At 42.3% G+C, this 8,688-nt stretch overlaps 1 pseudogene; it reads right to left on the bottom strand.

The window, feature by feature from the left end:
- Positions 1-1,339: 1,339 nt before the first annotated feature.
- LOC102431977 lies at positions 1,340-1,835 on the bottom strand (annotated as a pseudogene).
- Positions 1,836-8,688: the final 6,853 nt, after the last annotated feature.

The following is an 8,688-nucleotide window of genomic DNA, read 5'->3' as shown; positions in this document are numbered from 1 at the left end:
ACACACGCACGCACACACAGAGGCAAATGCACAAACATACACAGGCCTGCGCACACATACTTAGATACATACTTCCTTTCTTTAGCTGCTGGTGTCTTCATACATCTCTGTTCCCCAATTTGTTTCAAAATATTCAAAGGGAAAAGGGTGGGGTGTGAGAATTGTCTTTAGTAAATGACACAAATGTTTCTGTGTCCTGGTCATTGATCTTATAGGCTTTTAGTCATGAACCAGTTTATGAGGGTATTAAGGTGATGGTGCATGTTTATAAGCTAGAAAATAATTAAGAGGGTAGAAGAAAAAAAAATCCCACACAAGAACCATAACACCATCTTCACAGATATCTGTAGTTTGAGTTTTTGTTTAAAATATATTTTAATTTATTTCAGAGAGGAAGAGAGAGAGAAACATCAATGATGAGGGAGAATCACTGATTGGTTGCCTCCTGCATGCCCCACAAGGGGGACTGGCCTGCAACCGGGCATGTGCCCTGACCAGGAATTGAACTGTTGCTCTCCTGGCTCATAGGTCGATGCTCAACCACCGGGCCATGCTGGCTGGGCTTGAGTTCTTTATTAAAAGGAAAACATGAAAAACCTTTCCAGTCAGGAAGAGTGAGTGAGTCTGAATGATCTAGTGCATTGTTAGTACTCCTACTCACTACCATGATTCAAAAGTTTGGGAAGAGAAAAAGAAAGTTCCTTGTATCATTTCTTAATCTTATTAGACCCAAACATAACAAGGTTGCCAAATTATACAGACAGAGCTTGCATTTTCCCAGTTCATGTTTCCACATTTTTAATGCTTCCCCCAACAGCTGACTTCTGGGAATACCAGAAAGAAGATACTTTCAAAACACTCCTTGTGATGAAGTAGAGAAAGTCCTGGATTAGTAGCCAGTTGAAGTGGATTTTTTGCTTCAGCTTTGCCACTAACTTCATGTTCTTCAGCAAATCCTTTAACTTTGGTCTCTATATGTAGCAACATCAGCATCACAAGGGTGCATGGTATTAAAATGAGATAACTGAGATGGAAGCACCTTAAAATACTTGAAATGCTATATTATACATATATTGATTACATTCCAGAGGTTAGAATCTGAGAGGGTTAAGCTGACCAGTATTATAAAAGGAAGCAGAAGAGTTTACTGAAAAGTTTATTATAGAAAAGCCCAGTCCCATTATAGGTTTATTCCTCCATTTGTCTTTGATACATTTAAGAGAATCGATTATATAGAGAAAAAGGTAGACGTAACCAGAGAAGACAGAGCCTGAGATAGCTCAAGTTCATTACTCATTGCTATCCAAGGAGTAAGTTAAAGGCCAACCACGGGGCCATAACCCCTGCAGGGTAGTATCTATCTGTCAAAGTGCACAGGCACTGGGGGGTTACCCTCACAGGCAATGACCACACGCCTAGTGCTGGCCCTGGCCCCATATCTGCAGTTGGGGGCTGGGGAACTTCCTGTATCTCTGCAGTCTGTAACACTCACTACACCCTCATGGCAGTTCATCTTGCCATTCTTGCACTGGATATTGGTGGTGCTGCAGATGCTATGAATGTTCTAGATGTCTTCATGGATGAAGGTGTTGAATTGCTTGAAATGAAACTGAGTCACCCTCCATCTTTGTGTCATCAAGTTACAGTATTTAACGTCGTCACTTGTCACCATAGGATCCACATGTTGCCGCAGGAATCGTTGGTACATGGGCTGGCCATAGGAGGGCTGCACCAGCCCCAAACCCAGCAGGGTCAGCAGCGAGAGCAGAAGCAATGAAAGGGTCTTCTGGAGAGCCATCACTACCTTGGAGGCGCCTGGAGAGAAACCAAGAGGTAGGAGAAAAGAAGGTAACAAATGGGCATCAGAGAGAGGAGTTGAGAATGGCAAGTTGATATTTGTCAACTCAATAGTCTACTCTTTCCTCCCCACTTCTCTGCCCACAACTTTTGTCATCACTGCTTCCCCAAGAGTTAAAAGTTTGCAAACATGATCTTCTCTGAAAGCAAGAGCTTTTCTCTTATAGAGAGACATTGCAGTAGCCAGTACAATGACTCAGGGCAGAGACTGATTGGCTGGATGCCCTGTATGGTCAGGGTGTGAAAAGGGAGAAAAGGCAGATCTAAATGAAACTGAAGTTGTCTGTGTCTTGAGGAAATTCTCTAGTCATGTGATCTTTGGAGAGTGGTAGTTCCCTGGAGACTCTGATTCTCAAAAGTTTGGACAGACAGGATATGCCAATGAAAATTTATGAACTGGTTTTAATTCCTGACATCTGGAAATTGAGGAAGGTGTGGGAAAAAGGATAAAGTAACATTTAGGATTAGCCTTTCCTCTCATGTGTCTATTTTTTTAAATTAAATATTTTTTAATTACAGTTGACATTTAATATTATAATAGTTTCTGGTGTACCACATGGTGATTAGACATTTATATATCTTACAAAGTGGTCACTCCATAAACCTAGTACCCATTTGGCACCATACATAATTTTTACAATACTATTGAGTATATTCCCTATGCTTACTTGACATCCCCATGGCTATTTTTAAAACTGACCATTTGTATTTCTTAATTACTTGATCTTTTCACCCATGGGGCTGTTTTTTTTAATGGTATTAAAATCAAGTCTTTTTGGAAATCTTATCAGTCCTATTAAAAAAAAAAAACACCCACAAAGTAAAATTTAGAGTATTCAGCCAAAGTGTACTGAAGATAGTAAATATTGGTTGATTGAACTAATAAACAAAATGAGGGAATTAATGAACAAATGAAATATAATGGGTATAGGGAATGAAGATGTTTCCCAGGCTTGTGGAATTGACTGAGAAAAGAAATTTTATCAATAAATCTCAACAGCTCAATCTCCACAAAAAAGAACTTGGACTGTCTTTTTTTCCTTGCTGTTTCTATGCACAACCTAAAAACTAGGCATTGGTGATATATTCCATCATCATGCATATATCATTGATACTGTGTCTGTCTTGTCAATAGCTATTGCTAGTTTTCTGTCCTCTCTAGTTGCAGGATCATTTTGTTGGCACTTTTGACAGTGGAAAATAAACATATGTTTTATAGAGTTTAAAAACAACAACACAAAAACTAAACAAAAACCTTCAGAGCCACAACAAAGAAAGCATTGCAATACAGTGTCAGATCATTGCTTCTGTTGACCAAGAAAAGAAAACCCAGACCTATCTGGCTCTAAAATCAGTGCTTTTTCCACATCTTCTACTGCCTCTCTCTTTCCACTCCCCAAATATTCAGGATATTCAAGACATTTATGTTCAGAGTTGCTTCTTTCACAATGGAGTTTAATTAGGGCTGAAATAGGGTAGGAGAGGAAGTAGGAATCGCTCACCAACACCACCTAACTTGATGTTGCCATCTGACAGTCACTCCTGAGTTTGGCATGCACTAATGAACTGTGAATCTCCTTGACCATGGCAATGAGGCAGGGCTGACTCACTAGAGCAGCGATTTTCAACCTTTTTCATCTCATGGCACACATAAAGTAAATACTAAAATTCTGCAGCACACCAAAAAATATGTTAATTGAAAATATGACTAAATAAATAGGTATAATTTTGATTCATTCACACCAGGCAGCTATTGTGTTGGTTGTCATTTTTTAATTTGACAATCTAAGGGTCAATGCTCCTGACTAAATAGTCAGGTATTGCAGGTTTTAAAAATTCTTGCGGCATACCAGTTGAAAATCGCTGGACTAGAGCAAATAAAATTAATCTCTGAGACTCAACAGGAAGTGAGCAACCTGAAACAGAAAGGACAGTTTTTTGAGGGTCATACAGGCCCATTTCTACACATGCAGTCCAAGGGCTGATCATAGCTGAAGTCCCGGTTTGATGTATATAGGTACTACTGTCCTTTGTTTTCAAAGATGCTGCTTCATGATGGCAGGTCACACTGTCTGGGTGACTGAAATGGCTGATGAGGGACATGCATACCAGCTTTAAACATAACTTAATTCTTTAAAATGCTATCTCCTATAGTCACAGCTGCCTTTTGCTTAATTACAAAAGGCCAGAAGGCTCTAGGTCACATTTCAGTGTCTACAGCTACAGATATGAGATATGAGAGCAGGAAGAAATGATGCTTGATTTTCTCCTCATCTTTAGACTATTGGATAGAATTTCTGAAGGTACACTTAGCACTTGGGTAATAGCTTCATCACAACAGTATACTTCGGGTTATTTTCCCCAAATCTAATCTTGCATAGTTAATCTTTCACCTCTCATTTTCCATGGTTTTATCTACATTTTCTCATCCTGCTTCTATGTGTCCAAGATATCTATACTAATAAAAGAGTAATATGCTAATTAGACCAGAAGACCTTCCGGACATCCTTCCAGACAAAGCCATGGTGGCAGGGCCAGGGCTATCAGGCCAGCAGGGGAGAGCAGTTAGGGGGATCAGGCTGGCAGGGGAGAGCAGCTAGGAGTATCAGACTGGCAGGGGAGAGCAATTAGGGGGATCAGGCTGGCAGGGAGGGCAGTTAGGGGAGACCATGCCACCAGGGGCCGGCAGTTAGGGGTGTACAGGCCAGCAGGGGAGGGCAGTTAAGGGCTACCAGGCCGGCAGTGGAGGGAAGCGAGGGGCAACCAGGCCAGCAGGGAAGCAGTTAGGGGGTGATTAGGCTGGCAGGGGGAACTGTTAGAGGCATCAGGCTGGCAGGCAGAGGAGGTTAGGGGCAATCAGGCAGGCAGATAAGCAAGTGGTTAGGAGCCAGCCATCCCAGATTGCGAGAGGGGATGTCCAACTGCCGATTTAAGATCAACCCTAAATCAGCAGTCTGACATCCCCCAAGGGGTCCCAGATTGGAGAGGGTGCAGGCCTGGCTGAGGGACATCCCCCCACCATGCACGAATTTTGTGTACCAGGCCTCTAGTGATTTAGAAAGATAACTGGCTACAGAGAAGACTATTTATGCAAGAACAAACCCACAGCCTCAGCCACAATAATCCACTAATTTAACAAGACATCAATAAATATTTGCCAACAGAAGTCCAATGTAGACATCAATGATTGTATCTTAAGGCTGTAGCTTCAACAGAAAATGAAATGATCCCCAAACCATCCCAACACATACTTTTTGGTCAGTGCTTGCCCCAAAGACTCTCTCCACTCTACCACATTGATTCTCAATAAGAACTTCTTTTGATACTGTGATCCCAAAGAACTAGCTCTGCAGCATTGCCTACATGATCTTGGGGAAATTACTTAACCTTTCTCAGCATTATTACTCTTAAGTGAGTGTAATAATACCTTTCACTTAGGGATCTTAGGACACATAAATGATAAAATCAATGTTAAGTACTTATCATAATGCCATGTATATGGAATGTGCTCAGTGTAAGAAACATGCCTCTGATTCAAAATTTATAGAAAAGAAACATCATGTGGCCAGGCAGTTACTGAATACCTTAGAGCAAACAGAATGTGGGTGGTGGGGAGAAGGTATGAGAGCTGTACACATGGCTGACAGCACATTTTCCAAGAAGATTCCCCTAAACAAAGGGAGGTGAAGTCAACTAGAAAGGTCTCAGCCAAAAAGAAAAAGACAAAGAAAAGATTTCAGCCAATATTTTAAATGCCCCAATGGGAGACAGCAAGACCTAGGCGATGTATGAAGAAACAGGTGACCTCATAGGACTCAGCCAATGAGGAACAGAAGGAGGGACTAAATAAATCGTCTATGTGCCCTTCTTCACTTATGTGCCAAAGGATGGACACCTGCTCTCGAGAGTGTTATTAAAAGTCTCATTTTCACCATATTTCTGTTTCCCAGTCCATCATTTGAAATTTAGACAGGTGAGCCATTTCTCAAAATTTGGGGGTGTGTCTGGGATTTCTGTGCCCAGACTAGGAAGGGACCCTGGTTGAAGGGTAGGCACGTCCCACCCAATTTTGGGTAGCCCTTCGCCTGGGCCCTGTCTCTTTGTGGAGGCCATAGATAAGTCTGAGACTGTTTTTCTTTGGAAGGTGGCAAAAATGATACAAAGAGGTTACATGCCCAGAAACCAGGCCAGTCACATGCATGAGTCAATGTAGAAATACCATCTTGGTGGTTGGGTATCCTCAGAGGTCAGGTATATGTGACTGGGAAATGTATGACATATAAAGCAAGTGCTGAGTTCTGATCTTCTCTTCCATTCTTCCACAAGGGAAATGGCCAGAGAGAGACAAAACGTGCTGGAAGCCGGTCCATCCTTGCTGCTTGACATAGTCGCTGCAGGGAAGAAACATCTGCACAGCATATGTTTCAAGAGACCTGGAGTATATGGCACACAGTTCTTAATATGTTTGCTCCCCTTCTTTTTTTTATTTTTTATTTTTATTTTTTGGCCTAATGATTTTTAAAAGTATGTGCAATGTTGTTAAATTCTACTTGGTATAACCAACTCAGGAGAAAAGGGTATATTTATCTCAAAGTACCCCCACCCCAGCCCTTTGTACTCTGCTTGTAAACATCGTTTCAATTAGAAATCATATTCTATCCTTTGCTTAAATAATTCTGTGCTCCTGAAGAGGCTGGGGGGAGGGGGGGGAAACCATCTAGCTATCAGGATGCTAAGGAAAAGAGTAAAAATGCAGCAATTAAAATTCCCAAAGCCTCCTGGTCTGCATTGCAGAGCAAAACCAGCAATAAAATAGTGCACCTACACTGCCTGTTTTACAACTCTGGACTTTTCAAGGAGATATTCAGAGATTCTTGCTCCCATCACAGCTCCAGTTGGTGTAAACATCATCTCCAGGTATTTTCCAAAACGGCTGAAATTGTCATTGATCACCGTGCATGCATTTTCAAAGGCTTCCACTAGGGAGTTGACTTGCAGAATTTTCTCTCTCAAGGTCTGATTATGAGCCTTTCCCAAAAAAGTCAAATGCTGGACAATCAGGTGGGCGCTTTCTGTCTTCCCAGAGCCACTTTCTCCACTGATGACAATGCACTGGTCTTTGCTGGAAGTAACCATACATTGGTAAGGGGCATCTGCTGATGCAAAGATGTGGGGGGGATTTGAGGCACGTTTCACCCCATGATAAAGTCTGGAAAACTGTGGAGAGTATATGCTTAGATTCTGGAAGGGGTTTAAGGCAATTAAGATGTTGCCAACATATGTGTAAATGAGCAAGTCCACATAACGCTCCTGCAACTGGTGAATAATTGTGTCCTCGTCCAGAACCTCTAGATTGACCAAATCATCCTCAAGGCAGTATTTTTCAGCATCTTCCGCGTGATAGGGTCTTCTGGTATGCATCCTTTCACGCCTTGTTTTAACAACAGGGTTTAGATGCTTCTGTTCTTGGAGGACCTTGGCCAGCTGCTTTTGCAGAAACAAAACCTTTCCTTGGACTCCTTGAATAAATGCGTGGTCGAGGAGATGTGTGACGGAAGGCCGCTTTTTTGCTGCTCCCCTTCTTGGCGCTATGTGTTTTAACCAAGGTCACCTCTCTGAGAAAGGTTGTTTCCCCAGGTAGGGATTTTTCCCTGAAGTTAGGGAGGGAATAAAACCCCTCAACTAAGTGCCAGGCGGGTGTTAATCACTTTAACTACGAACAATCACGCTTAAGCTACATAATCTTTACTCCCTGGAATGGAGATAAGAAATACCCTAACCTTTGGAATAGAAATTGACAGGATTAAAATCAACTGGTATAAATACAGATGTAACAAGATGTTGGAGACCAGGTGTAAGCTGACAAGGTCCTTGCACCTGAAGGGGCTAGCAAGGCTGGGACCCTTACCCACACAGTTTTCCCAGACTTGTTTGGATAGCAGTTATCAGTAGAATGAGAGCAACCTTTGTAGAATGAGAACAGCCTTTCATGGCTTACCAAGAAGTCTGTAACTATTTACTGAAATTTACTGTACCGAGAATTTGTCCTTCTGCTCTGTCTCTCCCTTAGAGATTAAGAGGAACAAAGAATACATTCCTCTTGACAGACCTGCTATTCAGTGTCTTGTGTATAAATAGCATTGTGTGGTTAATAAACTTGCTGCAGTTCCTCGATTGAGCTGTAGTCCTCCCGATCCCGCTTTCCTGTCTTTCTTTCTTTTCTCAATTCCCACCTCCCTACCTCAGCCCAGCTCAACCTGTCAGGCTGGCCCTGACAACAAGACAATAAAACACAGAACCTGGCTGGAGAACTTGGCTAGAACCTGGCTATGATGATCACCTGAACGCTGCATCCGTGTCCTTCCTTCTTCGCCGACTCCGTCCACACCTTTGGGAACCCCTGGAACAGGATTTCCCTAGGTAAGCCCCCCCCCCCCGAATTGAGAACCCCCCACACTTGGGATGGATAGGACTCCGCCAGGGTGCTGCAGACCCTCCTATAGAGGATAAGTAGGGTAAGAAGGTGGATAGTACAGAACTTAGATTGAGAAGATGTGCCATACTGAGTCCAAAGAAAGAAGACTCTGTATTGATCTTTAGAATGAGAAGATGTGCCTTACTGAGTCTAAAAAAAAAAAGACTCCATATTGATCTTTTAACACATATGCTTGCTAGCAGAGGAGTTAAGGTTACTCCCAGTCAGACGGAATGTTTTATACAAGAAGTATGTCCATGCTTTTCTGAGGAAGGAAAGGTAAATGTAGAGGCATGGGAGAAGGTAGGCCCAAGAAGCCTTATCCTTAACCCACTGCAGCCTTTCCACCCCGGGAA

This window comes from Myotis lucifugus, unplaced genomic scaffold (assembly GCF_000147115.1).
Source record: "Myotis lucifugus unplaced genomic scaffold, Myoluc2.0 scaffold_860, whole genome shotgun sequence".
NCBI classification, from domain to species: domain Eukaryota; kingdom Metazoa; phylum Chordata; class Mammalia; order Chiroptera; family Vespertilionidae; genus Myotis; species Myotis lucifugus.
Note: the sequence above shows the minus strand (reverse complement) of the source record. Positions and strands in the feature narration are given on the sequence as shown.